Consider the following 18,001-nt stretch of genomic DNA (forward strand, 5'->3'; position numbering starts at 1 on the left):
CTAGTCTGATGTGCATGCACTGGGCAGAGTTATTTATATGCGCCATGCAGTAGCAATGCTTCATTACTGGCCTTATGAAGATTGCTTCATGAAAGCTTGGCAATAGGGTTATCAAAGTTAATGCTACATCAGAAATACTGATTCTTACAAGCCTGTTAGAAGTGGAACATTTTGTAATGTTGCAATGTATACAGAAGTCATTTGCATCCTGGCTTTTGGGTTTGTCTGACCTTAGGAGAACCACTATCATAGCTCGCGATGCTTTTGGTTCATTAGCACTAGTACTTTCCTCTGAAAGTGCATAAAGAGGTCTAACAAGTGTCAGCAATGGCTAATTATTCAGGCTGGGGACGTGCTGCATGGCTGCAGAGGCATTTATGTGGTGATATCATACTGATGTTGACGTATAAAGCTAGATGGATTTTAGGAGCTCATGGGAAGTCTTCATCCTTATATCCTCTAAGGATTCTCTTTTCACTTTAATGTGGAGGACTCAGTCTATGCCATCTTGCTGACAGTAATACAGAATTAGTAAGCTAATCCTGTTCCTCACTGATGATCAAAGGTAGGGCCTTGTAAAATGAGAAAAGAAAAATGCACAGACCAGAGTGACAAAAGTAAACTAAGAACAACTTAGTTATTGTTCGTGTTTCTGGTAAAGTGCTGAGTGCCACTCTGACAATGAAGAGCAAAGCCAGAATGAGCACTTTCCTGTTAGCATGAATGTAGCCCATGTTGTTAGAATACGGAAATGATTTTAAGTAGACTGAGCTGTGCTGCCTTTTGTACACAAGAAAGGCTAATCCCATTAAAAGTAATGGTCTGAGATTGCTCACTCCAAGTGCTGTTAATGAGTTAAGTTTGTTCTGTGTGTAATGAGTCCTTGGTGTTCTTTATGTCCTCCTTGCTGATGAACTGCATAGCAGGAGCTGTCACAAGCTTAATTATGAAAATTTCCAGGAGTGAAAATATCATTTTAGGAAGCAGAGATAAATAAACGGCATTTGTGAGCTTCATTGTGTAGAGCACAGAGCACTCTGCTCTCCTAATTTTTCTGGTAGTTGCAGCAGTTCCATAGAGCTCAAATTTAAGCCTGTGTTACTTGACTTAAATTTTCATAATGTCAGACCTAAAAAGCCATGATAAAGATTGCATTTATGTAGATCACACTGCACAAAATAAGAGCAGACCTCTTTTTTACAGCAAAACTTAATTTCCTTTAGTCTGTTAAGGATTTTGAAACCTATGAAATTGTTAACATCCATTGTTTCCTTTCTTCCCTACCTGTTTATGAGATTTTATGAGCCAAATTGCAAAGGCCTCAAATCTTGCTTCTATGTCCATTTAAATCCACTTAATTTTGGCTTGGCTGTAAGCATCACATGTCTAGCCATTTGGTTATCATGGTTACAGGGATCAAACTGGACAAATTTTCCACGTGAGGAATTTGGGCAGCCCAGGAAAGATGTAGGGCAGGCTTGCTGCAGCTTTTCATATGTGTTGGCAACCAGTGGGTATTTGGAGGATCAAGTCCGAACTTAGACTGAATCATTATGCAATATTTTTTTCACAACATGAAAATACTGAAAATAATTATATCCATTAAGGCACCTTGGAGGGGACAAAAAAAGCATCTTATGCATATGCAGTAGTGTAACAGTTTAGAATTTTCTATCTTTTTAGTATTGAACAGGAGTGTTTGATCAGCTATATAAATGCTGCTTGGCAAGGAATGTTGACTGCATCAGACAACATATGGTTCTAGAGTACACATTTGCAAATTAAGTGGTATCTGGTCACAAAATGTGTTCACTTTTTATTTTAAAACACAACTTGTCTCCCCCCATTTACAGTCACAGCCCATTTCATTTGGTGAGTAGATTATTCAATAAAACCCACTCTTGGATAGAGGATGGATCAGATTCAATAAAAAAAAAATATCTTAACAGTGACATTAATAACCTCAGTTCCCAGCTCAGAACTTGTTAGCCAGATCAGCCTCCAGCACAGTATTAATGTATCCATGAAAAGGAGGAAAGAAAATGTAGGTGCTTTTATTTTATCTCCATATCTAAGGTCCTTTGCTGGTGGCAGCCACTTTAAAGCAGTCAGAGCTTGGGAACTGGATTGTTTTTGTTTTTTAATAACGAGGTTTCCGAGCCACGGTGGCTGTTCTGTTAATTGGGATGCCGTTTGTAAGACCTTGAGACCTGGCTCTGATCATGAAAAAAAGATCAGATCTTAAGGACAGAGATACCAGGTTGAAGGCTGCATATAGAGGGGAAAGCCTGAGTACAAATTTTGCCAATGTTGTCTAATTTGCTTTAAAAAAATATAAAAAATCTGAAACCTACTTGCAAAATTATCCCAAGCCTCAGGCACATGAAGCAAGTCCTGAATCTCATTACTAAGTTGTCTTCTGCATATGGCTGTTTGCTTAAGCCTGTGTCTGAAAAGAGATTGATGTACCTAAACTACTGTGGAACTTGGTAGGAGTTTAAACACTCAAACAGAATGTAGGATCCAGCCTGTTGTACAAATCCATGCTAATCTGGTTGCAAACCACTGTTTTAAATAGTACTGTTGCATGCATAAATAAGATCAGGCCCTTTACACAGCATTTGGTTTCACGGAGTTGGGACTGTTCTGCTGCATGGCATCTATTAGATGAGAAAATAAATTGCTCTGTTGCAGCTCTTTCCTCTTTGGATTGCCATCAGTTTCCTACCAGGTTTGCAGCAGAGCATTATCAGTGCTTTGCTTTTCAGTTATCTTTTAACACAAAGTTCTGGACGCTCTTAAAGTTTCTATTAATTCAGATATTGGACAAAATAAAATCAGGGCAACAGTTACATGCAGTTATGGAGTGGCAGACTTCAGACTAGCCCTGTGCAGCCAAAGCAAGCCTTGCTTGCAGTAGTAATCAAATAACTGAGGTTCTTGCAGTGTTAAAGTTTTTTCTGTCATGACTGCTGCTCTCAGCAATGCAGAACATGGTGTCTACTACTGCCTTTTTCTAGTAAATTCTCATTAATTTCTTTTAAATTCAAAAGGCTGGTAACCACGAAGGAGGTGTGGATGCTGAAAGGTCTCTGGAAGCAATAGGTGTTGAACAAGTTGTTAAACAAGAGAATTGGATGTCTTTTTTCATCATTCTGTATGTAGCATTGATTGATTGGAGTTTGAATAGGTATTGGTTTTAGATAAACAAGACAAAGTGGAAGATCAACAGTAGCCAGTGAGAATGATCATTAGAAAAGGACTGTAGAGACTTGTGAGGATCTGACTAGACACAGTTCTGCTCTTTTTTTTGCTGCCCTAAATCTGAAGTCACTCTGTAGCGACCACAGACCTTAATGGACTAACTTCAAGGAGAAGATAATTAATTTAAGAGAGAAAGGAAACTCAGTTTAGGGTGGTAGAATGGCTGAAAGTCAACAGTTTGGCCTTCCAAGGGTTTTTTTGCAAAATTGCCTTCCTGGTATCACTTGGCCGCAAGAGCTTTGCGCTTCTAGTAGAGAGGTAACATAGGCGAAGAAAGGCCGTGGCTGCCAAAGAGCGCAGAACCACGTGGTGTCAGAGCCGAGAGCAGAGCTGGAGTTTGTCAAGTCCCAGAGTTGTTCTGTGACTGCTAAATTCCACTTCAGCCCTCTCACACAAGCTGGTTCTAAATGTAGTTGTAATTTGACAATACACACAAAAATTTTTACCTAACATGTTTTAAAGCAACCAAATACACAATTTCATACAGTAAGCAGTTATATTTTGATTGCACACACAAATTTTCTGGTAGGTACTAATAATGATATGAAAATAGGTGGGAGATAGGCATTTCTCATGGGAGATGAACAGCAGTGATGGAAAATAATGCATTTATTACTGTGGCTCACCCTGTGGGGTCTCCAGGTCTCTTGGAGTATCTTAAGTTTTTGCTTATATACAATCTGTTTAGGAATCTGAAGGTTTATGTTCTTGTGACAAGGAGTGAAGTTTTGGGTGAGACATGGGATAAGCCATTGGTGAGAGTCCTAAAACAGGGGATGCAGATCATCTTGTTTGATGACAGATCCACCATGAAAATTTGTACCAGTCACAACAGTGGTCTTAATCTCTATTTTGTCTGTCCTATTCCTTGACTATTGTCAGTTTGTAATAGCGCCTAGCTGAAGGGACTCTTGATTTCAAGTAGAGTAATATGCATTTGTTCTGTAATTAAGGAATCAAATTAGCAGAAGTGTGGTTGTCATCCATCCACTTCTTGCCTCTAGGACATGAAAGTAATAAATTGATAGTCTCTCTGAGCCAAGTGAGATCCAAAGATGGGTGCAGAAGACCCTGCAAGGGTAATTGCACAAGCAGCCCATTGAGAATGGAGTGCAATGCTACATTGTAGCACTGAAAGCAAAGACTGACACACTCCAAGGACCATCATTCAATTTGTGATGCAAGATGAGGATCCTACCTGTTTACAGTAAAATTGGAAAATAGTTTGGTTCTGAAGAACCTTTTCTCTTGAGAAACAGAGGAATACCTGTTAAAATCATTCCAAGCTAGGTATTGGGGATAGCCTTGACTACCAGGTGCAGAACAAATGTCCTGAGTCTGATTCTGAGCTTTGCTAGACTTCCAAGCTGAAAAAGCACACCATGGAAGATGTTGGATTTACTACTGCACTACAGACACTGCCATGTAAGCAACGTCAGTCCCGTCCTCCTCAGCCCCATCAGCCTTCTGTTTTTCTTTATACTGAAACTGGAAGGTAGAGCATAAAGTTTTGAGTATTCAGTCATTTGCTGTGTGTCACAACTGTTAATGTTAGAAAAAAGCCACCCCTTTTACTTAAGCATTTAATTCAATTTTTATTGTGCAAATTACGCTTACCCAGGCAGTACTGTTTAATTGATTAATAAATTACCATTGACTGTCAATGTTCTTGGATTTCCTCTCTGTGCTATTGGAAGCGCAGCTGACAGTAATTAAATAATCATTTCATCACCAGTGATGATTGACTTCATCTAATTCAGTAGCTCTCTTATGTAACTAGTGTTAAGTTTGAACTCTTATAGGATTATATTGATTGATAGAGGAAGACCAGAAAGATAGCTATCATGTGTTGTTTATTGCATTCAGAAGAGTAGGTGAGAAGAATTGCCCTGATAGCTTATTTGACACATGGGTAAGTAGGTGTTTTTTTAAACCTTGAAACCTACAGAGCCATAACATGGCTCATTTAAAGTTCATCTTGTAGCACTCAGCGTTCAAGAACACTAATTTGTGTTCTCACTAATGTGGAAAAATGTGTAATACAAGTGATTGCTATTCAGGTAAAAAAAAAATTAAGAGAAATCTAGCTTAAGCATGTTAGCTGAACTCCTAAGAATACCTTTTAAAATAATAGCATGTGAATATGATCCGCATACATATATGTTTAAAAAGGTATCCTCTCTGCCTCGTCAGGTAAATAACCATGCACTCAAATCACGCTTTCTATTTCATATACTTCTTAAGTAGCATCTTGTAGCTCTCTCAGGCTACGTTTTGATTTCAGTAACACAGGTTAAAGTGTTCCCCAGTCAGAACAGCTATTCTGGACTGACAAAAATATAGCTGAGATCATCGTATTGAGGGAGAATTATGAAATGTGACAAGCAGCAGAAAGAGCTTGTGGAATTTTCTTCAGGAGAGTTGTCAGGGCACAATTCAAGCCCAGTTGATCAGGGATGGCTTTAGGAAAATGAAATTAATTCTGCCATCATAACAAGAAGCAGATCAGATGAAAGGCTAGGAACTCAGCTACTTGGTGTCTAGCCTTGCGAGTTCTCTTGGAGGGAAAACTGGCATTTTCAGCCAAAAGTCAGACTTTTGTAATTTGAAGATGAGTGCATAGTTTCAGGGTCTATCATCTGGATGTAAGGAAATACTGTGGAGAATTGTGGATGATCCTGTTTCATTTTGCTTTGTTTTAGTTAAGGTTGGGACTAAACTTTCAGTGAAAAACGTGCCATCAGTAAGTGATTGTTGGGAAAATGGGAAAATCTGAAATTAAGCTTGCAGAAATAGTGAATGATCAACAAAAGATGACCTCAGGGACACCTGGTTTTAAAGGTACACAACAGACTTTGTGTCTGCCCACAGAAGGAATGTCTTTGGAAAATCCTCTATTATAATAAAGCGAAACCCATTGCTCCACCACACACATTACATGTGACATTTAAAATGAAGGCCCAAGTCGGGTGCAGAAAGTTCCTTGTTCATAACTACCATGTGGTTTTGAGTCTAAATTTAATGAGAGCAAAGAGTAAAATACCCTGAACCGGAGCAGATGAAGCACTCATGCAGCTTTTATGACAGTGATAAACTAGCCAAGCTCTGCACTTTTTGCTTTATGATGCTTCTGTCACCTCCTCAATGAAAATGCCATCTTATTATGTACAGTGGGTGTACATTATTCTATATATATTCTAAATCATTTGACTATTTTGCCTCTCCATTAATGGCAAATTACAGCCAAACTCTAAAGGAAATGTCTGTGATGACTCTGTGAACACTGAAAGAATTAATTATGATTGATTTTGTTAATTAAGTTCAGTGGCTAATGTCTTTACAGTAATGGGATTCTTAAAAGACAGAGGCAATATTAAGTGTTGCACCTATAGTTGAGTTGAAGAGGTTCAGTGCAGTGTGGGTATCTGTCTCCATGTACAAGACAGGCTGTCAGGGAGTCACTTTCATTCTAGGTTCCTGTGTTTTAGATGAATCTTGTCTGGTAAACAATTACCAAGCAAACCCTCCCTGTTTACATGGCGCTGAATATATTACAGCAAAATGATATTCCTGCCAGTTCCATTTTCTCATTAGGTCTATGGGTTTGGGATAGATTCTGGTCTTAGCTGTCTGGTTTGCTTTCTTTCACTTCACGTCCAGCTGCGTTAGCCCACCTGCCTAGCGATAATGCCGTCCTTTCCATTCAGCGCTGGTTTTTCGGAGCCTCTTGCATTCATGATACACTTGCTCATGAATCCTCATGGAAGGTGTCTTTGCCCTGTGGCAATCACCTTCACTTCTTATTCCCTGTTTTGTCTCCATCTGTGTTCCCCCTTGAATTAAAGTTAGGAGAAAGGAAAAGGTTAAATCCACCCACTGAACTCACTCTGTACGTGTGTACATATATGCACTTCCATGGGGTGAGAAGCAGCAGAAGAAAGAATTTATAATTGATACGTATTTTGCTACAAAAATGTAAAACCAATTTAGCATCGACAGAATCATGCAGCTGGATGGCATAGGCTGACTTTATCCTCGTGACAAACATACTTCACATAAAATGCCTCAACACATAGATTCTTCTGACGCATTATGTATTATCTTGAGCAGGCATCCTAATGCCCAGTATAGATTTGGCCTTGAAATTATTTTTGTAGCTGGGTATATGTTGCTTTAAAAGAAAGCTGCCACTTGCTATCTCTGTACCCTTGCAGAAGCTTGCCAAAAAAGGTTTCCCTCTTTTTCCTGCAGAATTATTTGTTTTTCCTGACACAAAGGAGAGTGCTTTGTCATTGTTTTCTGTATAACATTGATGGATTTCACGTTGAATGGGTATTGGGTTTTAGTTAAACATGACAGGGGAAGAGATTTATAGGCAGTGGCCGCAGAGGTTGTTTGAAAGGCCCAATAATGCTTCACTGCACAGATGTGTTTTCAGTGTTCTCTGATGGTAAAGAACCAACCGGCTCATATACACTCCACCCTCATTACGGAGCTATCCTTGAAAAGCCGAGTGTTAACAACTATATAGGTTTTCTTTCTTTGGAGTTTCAAAGTAAACAGGATTCAAGGAGCAGCCTTATGTCAGGAATGCTGTACTAATGAGGACAAATTATATTCTAATCAGGTTTCTCCATTATTAATTCCCTGTTATTCTGCTCTCTTTTTTTCCCCTCTCCTCCTCTTTGTGTCCAATTTAAAGTTGCAGAAGAAACATGGGGTGGAGTGTTTTTCTTCTTGTGCTTGTTATTCATATTAAGTAGTCTATTCTGCCTTTGGTGTGATGGTGGGTGTTAAGAATTTAAATCCCCCCTAATGCATTGATAGGATAATACGAATCACCACCCAGAAAAAAATCCTATATGAATCTCAACAGCTAAGGAGATACTAGTGTGGTTGAGTATATTTCTACACACAAAATATAAATAATCTGGTTCATCATGGTCCTACATAATTTCAGGATTTTCTTAGTAAGATTTTCATGTTTTGCATCTGCAGAGAAATTTGAAGCGAGTAGAAATACATTATGCGTTACTATAATTGCACTGTTCTTTCTTTGTTCTCCTATAACTTTTGCACATTTTCTTAAATCAAATCCTAACCCAAACTTAAAAGTACCATTAAAATGTAAGCTGATAATAGTATAAAATAAATCTCCCTTGCATGCATTGCATTTTGTTTATTTTACCTATGTGCCTTTGTTTTGGACTATGTGTATTAGACATTCCATCAGAAAGTGCGTACCAGCTCAGCGCTCATGGAGAAAAGGTGCTGGACTGTGCCAAGTGCCAGCTCACAGGGTCTGTGCACTCATCCAGTTTCTACCACGCCACAGTCACGTTGTCATGAATCCTTACCTAACTCTAGCAGATCTGAAGCACTCGGGGCCTCGTTAGCAGCTTGCCAGGAGCTGGAAGGCTAAAGATAATACAGGAACATCATGCTGGAAGGAATTGTCTGGGTTGCTGGGTCCAGTCCTCTGTCATTGCAGTCTACCACGTCATATAATTCCTTTCATCAGATGATCAAGCTGCACCTTAAGTCTGCTATATTTAACACTGCTTTGACTGTTAGAAACCACCTTCTCATTCCTAGCCTGAGTCGATATGCTGCCCATTGACACAATTTTTTCTGATGCCAGCATAGTCCATGGCTTTAATTTGTTCTTAGTTTACCTGCCCCAGTCCCATTTTGTGTTTTTTCCCCAGCAATCATCTTTCTTCCATGTTGTAAGGTTCCACTGAGCAAGCCTGTTTAGTCATCTCTTGCAAGATGGGCTAATCTTCCTATTAGTAGGTCCTTCTTTCCAATTTGAAATATTCTTTCTTGAACAACGATGTTCAAATCTGCACAACATAATCTCGGTGAGGACTCTGTAGGACCTGGTATCATGACATTAGCACATCCTAACCTTCACTAGAAAATTCTAACCTGATGAATAGAAAAGAATTGCTTTCCATCTGGTTATATTATGTTGATGGTTTACAGCAAGAATGCAGACTTCTTTATGATTTTTAAAAAACATGAACTGCATGGACTGCATTTGGAAATTAGCTACCAATCTCCCATGCCTCAAAGTAACATTTGCAACTCAACCCACACATTACCAGCAATGAAGGATGCCCTATAGGCAAAGACACCGCTCTCAAATTCTCCAATAGTTCCCATGGTGTCACACTACAGATTCCACCCAGAAATGGTTTTCTTCAACCCTGGCAGCAGTGCATTTCCAAATATTCCTTTATGAATAAGGATTCATTTACAGCTGATGAGGTCCCATATTATAGCAGAGATTCTTGTTAGTTCCCACAAAGCTGTATGCTTGGAATTTTTTATTGAGTCCCTTTTTCTCCCTGAGGTCATCAAATACTAGTAGGATTGAGGCTGAGGAATGTAGAGCTGAATCTATTTAAGAACACACATCAAAAAGCTCCCCAAGACTGCTCCAAAGCCCAAGGAGTTTGCTGTTTGTTGTTGCTTGTACTTCTGTCTCTTTCAGAGTTGGAAGCTCATTAGGCAAGTTCACCTGGGTTGAAAACGTGTTAAAGAAAGCTGCTTCAGTGCATTTGGGTCTAAATTTTGGAATAAGATGGATGAAGTTGAATGCTTTATTTGCATGCATAATAATAGCCACAATTGCTCCTACAGATAATTAGGTGCACTAGCTGTCCTTTAGTGAATCTGGAGATGCCATTCCAGAAGCACACTGTCAAGCAGGGCATCAAGCTAATTCCTTCACATCTTCTGTCATAACCCAATTATAAAATGTATCTGGGATAAAGTGATGCCCTACCATCTTTGTCATCTCTATCCTGAGCATTTGAGATAATTACATGTTCTGTAAGACAGAACCATCCTTCTGGAGCTTGGCTTATGAATAAGTGAATTAATTCAGGAAAATTCAGGAAATATTTTCTCCATTCACAGTGGTTGTACAGGCTTCCATAACTTCCTACCCTATCAACATGTGTTTATCCTTCAAGTTCAAGGCTTCAAGTGGTGCCAGGGGAGATACAGATTTCTTCACTGAAAGGGTGGTCAAGCACTGGAACAGGCTGCCCAGGGAAGTGGCTGAGTCACCATCTCTGGAGGTATTTAAAAGACTTGTAGGTGTGGCACTTAAGGACATGGTTTAGTGGTGGATTTGGCAGCTTTAGGTTTATGTCTGGACTTGACTAACTTAAAGGTCTCTTCTAACTTACATAATTCTATGATTCAATTCCACCCACTCAGTTTTCTTCCCTAGCCCTGCACAAGAAGTGTCAGCTCCGTCCCCCAGGTCCTCTAGGAAGGAGGGTTCATGTCTGTTCTAAGATCTCTCATGATGATTGATGCAACTTGTATTTAATTCCTGCTTGTAAACCCAGAAGGCATTTTTTTCACTCTTGTCACATGTTTGGGTTTAGGACATCTTTAAAGGAAAAGAGAGCCTGAAAAAAATTATGCAAGGCCCCTCACCTTCCTGAAGAAGGCCTCTCACACAATGCAAAGAGAGGTGACGGTCAACATGGAGCTCCCTGCAAGATTGGGGCTGGGCTTGTTTTTGAGATACAACTAACCTGAACTGTATCTGCCTTTAGTTCTTAGATCCCTATCCTGAATCTATGGTCTTCATTGTTATAAATATTTAAATATTTTTATTCCCATTAATGTTTTATAATATTATTTATTAAATACTAGAGTTTAGAGCAATTTGTCATCTGAATAAAAATAGTGCATTTCATTTAAAGTCCGGCCTGTGCTGCAAAGTATCAATGTAATACAATGTGCTCAAGATGTTTTTTTAATGCTTATTTCCCCCCTCAAATTGGATGCTGGCTTTCAATTTGAATATTGAGCTACCTGAACTGAATTATTTATCAACTTTAATTGGATTTGCAGACAAGTCATTTTTGCACATCTTTTCTAGGAAAAATGGAATTCTTTCTGGGAACTTTTTAAAAAACACCAGGCTGAGGATGCACAGCTAATTAACTTCACATTTCCTGTCAAATTCATTCATTCTTTTCTTTTCTTTTTTTTTTTTTTTTTTTTTTTTTATCTGGAAAACTAAAATATGGGAAATGATGTTGTAACTCACTGAGTCTATACTAAAACACATTACAACACTCATCTTCAATCTAAAGTTAGGTAGTTTTTGATTATCTTTATTAATTATTTGTATTTCTATATTACTAAGGTATGAGTCCTGTTATGGTAAGCGCAGCATGAACACAGACTGAGACTCCCTTTCTGAAGGAGTTTCCCATGTGGCTGTCAGAAGCAGCTCATGTCTTCAGCTGGAGAAGCCAGACAATGGGAAGTTTCCACAGAGTCACCTTGCCCTACCCTACCTTCTTCACAGGCTGACCCAGGCTTATTTTGGCCACAACACAGCATCAAGCCTGAATTATGCTATTCAGCCTGAATTGTATGTATGTAATCCTTATGAACATCTTCTCTGGCTCCTCCAGTATGCGCTACTGCCAGGGTTGAAGAAAACCATTTCTGGGTGGAATCTGTAGTGTGACACCATGGGAACTATTGGAGAATTTGAGAGCGGTGTCTTTGCCTATAGGGCATCCTTCATTGCTGGTAATGTGTGGGTTGAGTTGCAAATGTTACTTTGAGGCATGGGAGATTGGTAGCTAATTTCCAAATGCAGTCCATGCAGTTCATGTTTTTTAAAAAATAATAATCATGTTAATATGTTAATCAAAAAGAACATAAATTTTATGCAGTTACTCATAACTTTATACAATCATTACATGTAACTACGTTGTTATTACAGTCTCAAAATTACAGTATAATTATATTTAGTTAATTCCAAAAGCAATTGCTGCGTGGCCAGAATTCATTTATATAAACCTAGGCTAAGCATTGAATTGACTAGGAAAGTGAGGTAAATCTAATTGAGATAGATTGTGCAAACCTAATCAGCAGGGATATTTAATGGCAAAGAGAACAAAGAATTAAATAAAGCAATACAAAGGCAATTCAGAAGAGTGGATATATGAGGTAATAGGCCTTTCTGTCTCTGATGTCATCTGTCTGAATCAGGGACTCATTCCCTAGTATTTTTTCAGTTGGCTGCTGGTTTGCATTATATCTAAATATATATATATATATACTTACGTATACATGGGGGACACGTTTTGGCATTCTTATACAGGGTTTTATCCTGGTATCACTCATCCCACTTCCACATGTTGGTGCTTTGCAAAATCAGGGGGATGATTAAAGATTTTCTTGCTCTCCCCAATTCATTCATTATTAGTTGTTATGATTCTGTGATAAAATCCTGGTGAGCCAGAAGAACTCATGTTTGCTCTTAAGCATGCAGTTCAGTTGTCTAAGAAAGGGGATCTACAAAGTAGAGGTGTACTGCGTGGGACTAGAAAATACAATGTGGAATGTATGGGAGTTTTACACTCTTCTGAAGTCACACGTGAAAGTCATGTGTGAAACCCAGAGTATCTTAAAATATCATTAATGGCTATGGGTTGGCAACAGAATCAAACTATAGGCTATGTTACCTTGATGACTGAAGACCGTTTCTGCATTTCCCATTCAGTGCAATCTCCTAGGAACTGCTAGGGAGCCTGAGGGTTGTACTTGGGATGAATGTTTTTATATCAGCTGATAATTTCCAGTTTGCAGAACACAGGCTAGTTCTGACCTCATCCCTTGATTGCATCCTTTGATTACATCCCTTGAACAAGCTAGAGAGAAAATGGGAGGCACACAGCAGCTTTCCATCAAAGAGACCCTGCATAGCAGGATATTGAAAGGATATTAAAATGGTTTTAATGTAGAGGAGGATTTGAAGTAAATAATATATAATGATTTTTTTAAAGAAGGAAATCTGAAAAATCAGCTTGTTCCTGTAGGTTACTTTCACTTTTAAAAGCTGTAAGTTCATATTGATCTTTCTCTTAGCACATGCATGATATTTATTGCCTTATTGCCTTACAAATCTTTATATTGGTGTGATACTTTTTTTTCTTCTTTTTTTTTTCTCATATGCTGATCTTCCATTTAGTCATATAAAATATAAAACATCTAATTTCATTGATTTTCCATACAGATCTTAGATGATCTTTTGGGGTTTGGATTTCAGTTATGTATCTTAATACTGCTTGATATTTCTGAAACTTTAAAGCAAAGGTTTCTTACTTTTATATAGCAGTATTGTGCATATGTTGGACTCAAACATCTTATTTTAAATATAATATAATTATACCATGAAATAATTTTTCAGAGCAGGAGTAGAGAATATGCATGGGTCAAATTTTCATCCAAAACTGAGATGTGGAGAGGCACAGGCAGAAAGAGATGGAAGTCCTATTTTTGATGGCAAAAGCTGCAGTACTGAAGTGTTGAGTCTAAGAAACTAGAACTAGAGGCAGATGGGCAGAGCAGATGATAGGAGACCAAGGAAAGTCAGATGTTCACATTTTAAAATAAACACAAACAACATACTATTTCTCTGGTGTTCATTATCACTTCGGAGTTAGAACTGCTGACTGTCATGCCAGATGAGTGCTTTTACCCTTGGTTAGAGATACAACGAAGTTCAAGCCCATTAGTTCATAAGCTGTGAAATTCTGATTTTGGAATCGTACCATAAGCAGAGTGAGCATAACCCTGAGTTTAAAAGAAAAAATATTGATCAAAAGATGAATGTCTTATTGCTTAGAATTATATGCATATCCTGGAAATTTGACCTACTATGGATGTGTAGAGAGAAAAGTGGCAGCTTAAAAAAATTGTATTGATGTTTGAGGGGGCTGATTTTGGCTACATGAACACTGATCAATGGATCTACATGTTATAGTTGAGAAGGTTGCTTTTTTAGTAAAATAAGAAACTGTATATGGTGTACGTGGTGAAGTTTAGCAAGTATACACAGCAAATTAACCTTTAATTCTCACTAACCTTAGAAAAATACTTGGTAGAAGATATAGCCATGCTTCCTGAAGTGATTTGGGTGTTCTCTAAAGTATTCATACCATTGTGGATGTTTACATTTAAAAATTTGTTTGAACTTTCCTATGATTCTCTTCTCATGCCATTTATCTTTACATAGAAAAAAAGGATGGTACCACCACATATCTGTGTTGGAATTGCATAACTCATAAGGAGTCATAATCCAGATAGTTTGAAATACAGAAATAGCCATAGCTGTGCATTAATTGAAAGTGAAAAATCAAATGTCACCAGAAATGCCAGTTCTTTGTTACCCACCTACAGTTTACTCACCAGAGTTTGAGAAGGGGCTGAAAACAAATGCTTTAGGGGCTTTGCATACATATGTGTTCCTGAAGTGTGGCAATGTGAATTCAAAGAAGGTGCCTGAAAAACCCATCCAAGTGGTACGCTGTGTTGTATCTATGCACAGGATTGTAATGCTTTTAGTATCCAGACCTGACCTCGTATATCTGTAACACATGTAGTCAATCAGTAGTGCACAGCACTGATTGGAATGACTAATAATTCCAGCGGAGTCATTACAACATAGCAGCGTTAATGTGTGCTGCTAGGAGATTCATAATCCTTGAACCACTAATGTCACACTGCATGTAACAGTGTTGCATGTCACGACATGCCAGTAACCACCTGTGATACCCATCACTGCAATCAAAAGGCACTAGGTTGTGATACTTTCCAAGTTACAATCCTAATGTTTTGCTGTTCCTTGGCTAATATTAAATATGATTGAGATACAGAGAAGCAGTAACAACACGTGCACAGTTAGCTGGGAGCTTGGCTGTGAAACTCAAGCATACTGATAAGCATTTACAGAAGTCACCCAATCGATGCGCTGAAATTACTTGTGCAAGCAACGGTTCAGTCCAAAAGAATATGGGTTAGAAAACATCTAGTATAACCAAACGTTGTACCATGCTATAAAACCCCCATACATTATGAATTTACAGTATCTGTGGATTACTCAGATGTGGCTGAGAATTATGTCAGATTTGACACTATATAGGTTGAGAATGCCTAGGTGACATTTTAAACAGTCTTCAAAACTCCCGTTTGTCATCCATGTCAGAAATAAAAGACCTTTAAATCTTGACCCAGCCCTAATGGTAGTCTACGGCTGCACACAATGGTAAGTGCTGAACTGCGGATTTACGGCCTCTGTGCGTGGCGCACTCCCCGCGTTGGCATTAGCCCTCAGCAGATCTCGGTTGCCACAGGACTGGGGCAACAAAGATCCCCAGTGGTGGATCAGGCTCTGAGGACCTCCCTGCTGGAGCCCCCAACACCTGCAGCTACTGTTGCTTTGAAGTAGAGTTTTGGGGTACTCAACACAGCTATAAATCAGGCACTTACTGTGCTTATTTTCTATGACTTTCTCTCGTGGTACCACAAGGGTAAACCTGAAGTAATTCCAACAGCTTCAGTGTAGTTGCTTTAGATTTATACTCACATAAATGGGAGCCCTATTTGCCCATTCTTTCTAAAATATGGTGTTTCTCTTTCGTATCAAACTTCAGTGGCTTATTTTATATTCCCTTACATCACATTTTATCACAGATAATCCAGGAATATTGTTTCTCTGAGTAATAAAATTGTTCTTTAGTGCATGACCAGAGTAAGGGATATTGTGTCTGTTAGACATCACGTATAGACAAGAAGATATAAATGAGAGTTAATAACCATCAAATGTGTCTATTTCCTTTTCCTATAAATTAGAGCATGCTTTCCTACTGAATTTTGCAAGAAGGAAAACAGACTCCCTCCTGCTGATGCGGGGAAGCAATGCTAAATCTCCCTAAAGATTCACTCTGGCTTCTTACAGCTGTATGTTAGTACCTTTTTATATGCAATTTTACTTCATTTAGTCTTTAAGGTTGTGCCTGAGGTTAGTTTAAAAGGTTAGTTAAATGTTAATGGATGTTAATGCTGCAATTAAATTGTTAAATCAATTGAAAACTGTGGCTCCATCTCTATCTGTGTTAGTGCCGGCCTGAGTTGCATTGGCGTATAAATTAAAAGCTGTAAATCTAGTGAAGTCTAATTAGAGACCAAATTTCTCATTTATCTTATTTTCACAGGACTGTAAGCACTGATAGATAATCAACGAAGGGCTAAAACTTTTTAACATTAAAAAACTATTTTATCTATTTCAGGACTCAGGTGACTGATTATAATTCAGATCCAATTACTGTAAAAGGTCATATGTGAAATGAAGTTCTTACACTACAAGTTTTATTTTACAAGTTTGCATACAGTGCTGCAACATCTACACCCTAAAAAGCAGAAGTAAATACACTGTACAAGATTATATAAAAACGCTCTTCAATGAGTCTCCCTCATGTAACCCTTTGAAGTTTGTGATCTTAAATACACCAGTGCACCTAGTCTCCAATACTGCAGCACACTCTTAAGCTTCCAAGGTTACACATGTGCCTAAGAACCTTGTTGGTTCTTGCCTTCAGAAAGTAAAAATAATTAGCAATACACTTAAATACATTTGCCATACAGACAGCGTTACAAATTCTTGAATTGGTGAGAATTATTATTTCCATTGTTATGTTAAATTAGCTGCTGGCAATCTGCCATTTAGAAGGGGAGAAAAAAAAAAAAAAGGAGAAAAGCCCAGGCTATTTTATCTAGGAAGGTCCTGAGGAAAACGAGATGCTGATCTTAATCCATCTTGCAGTGCCGCAGTTGTGAGGATGTTTTCATGCAATAAAAACACATGCTACTTAATCTTCGTTCCTCCAAAGTTAAAAGTGAAATTTGATCATGCTGCTTCTGTTGGCTTATTTTTCCAACACCCCCTGTGATTCTCCAAAGTGTAGATCTTAAAGCTGCAAAAAGGCCAACAACAGATTGCAGTATGAGCATAGGGAGCAGCATCAAGACTCATTAGTTTACAAATAAACCACAAGACAAATGTTTAAAATGTTTGTAGGTTCCAAATCACAGTTCTAAAATTGCATCCTTTTGGTCATGTAGGAGTGTTAGAAATGTTACAGTTTTACATGTTGATTTCTTTTTTAGTGACTGTTCTTGGAGCACTTGGGGAAACATGTTTTGCTTTGGGAAAAAAAAAAAAATAATCCTCTGTCCTAACCAATTAAGACTTCACGGAAAGAAGTCATAAGCTCGTATTCTGCTAGAAGGCCTTCTTCCAAAGAAGCATCAGCTCATGTCCTTTCTAGTGACTTCAGCTAAATTTCAACATTCATTAAAACACAAAAAGAGATCAAATCTGAAAATGAATTGCCGAGTGACTTGAATGTTCTGAACTTTTCCCCCTCCTGTTTTTGTCACAAATTCAGATCTTCTAAAAACATCTTAAATCACAGACTGCAGGAAAAATGCCACGTTGTGTTGTGTGTCCCCTACAGCAAATGTAGGGATGTTAATTTTTAATTCTAAAAGGTGCATGGATTTCCTGACAGGATTTTCTTTCTTTTCTGCATCAGTTTCAGTACTCACAGGGATGATATACCAAATTGCACCAGCAAAAAAAATTGCAGATGAATGAAAAAAGTCAAATTCTTCAGTGATTTAAGTGGACAGACCAGATGTGTACTTTTTTTTTTTTAAATAGTGCTTTTTCTGATGATTTTTGTCCCTGAGTAGTTTATCTTTCAGATAATTATTTATGTATTTTTGTATTGTAGGGGTTCTGCATCTTCATAAGAAATTATCAGGAGCATTTCTAACAGTGATCATAACTCACTTCTGGTAAAAGTTTTCTCTTCAAAATTGTAACTTTCTTTCCTTTCAGCAC

The sequence above is a fragment of the Falco biarmicus genome, chromosome 7 (genome assembly GCF_023638135.1).
Source record: "Falco biarmicus isolate bFalBia1 chromosome 7, bFalBia1.pri, whole genome shotgun sequence".
Lineage (NCBI taxonomy): Eukaryota > Metazoa > Chordata > Aves > Falconiformes > Falconidae > Falco > Falco biarmicus.